The sequence below is a fragment of the Chaetura pelagica genome, unplaced genomic scaffold (assembly GCF_000747805.2).
Source record: "Chaetura pelagica isolate M959 unplaced genomic scaffold, ChaPel_1.0 scaffold311, whole genome shotgun sequence".
In the NCBI taxonomy this organism is placed as follows: Eukaryota; Metazoa; Chordata; class Aves; order Apodiformes; family Apodidae; genus Chaetura; species Chaetura pelagica.
In genome coordinates, this window is record NW_009952152.1 from 27,143 (window position 1) to 27,750 (window position 608).

A 608-nucleotide genomic window follows, 5' to 3' on the forward strand; every position below is an offset into this window, starting at 1 on the left:
CCCATCTCACTCCAGGGCCACATCCACAGCCCCAGCACGACCCTCCTCCCCTCACCACCTCGTCCTGGCTCTCCAAAGGCACCAAGGACAAATGAAACCCTGAAAAACCAGTGTGTCCCTCAGGTCCTTTAGAGCCCAGAGACCCAGGATCACCAGGAGCTCAAGTTCACCCTGAAACACTTCCCAGGGAGCTGCAGCCTAACCAGAGGGATCCCCAGCCTGGACAAACAGCAGAATCAGAGGATTTTGACCCAAACCCGACCCTGAGCAGGAAAGCAAAGTTAACTCTGATCCCAAGAGATGCTCCACATGGAGCAACAGAAACAAAGACCCTGGGACTTCCCCAGTTGGCACCAGTGGGGCCCAGTGCCTGTAACTGCCCAGGGACCCCAGGGGGTGACACAAGACCCCCCACAGCACCGGGGCAGCCCCTTCCCCTCCCGCAGCACCACCCCTTGACTGACCAAACCCCTTCCTCACCCCCCAGGGACCTCAACTTCCCTGGATACTCTGGAAATCGGTGCCTTTTTCCCCCCCCTTATTCCCAGAGGACCCTTCCCTCGGGGAGCAGCCCCGGGGCCGCCCTCCCGCAGCTCGGGGCGATGCCA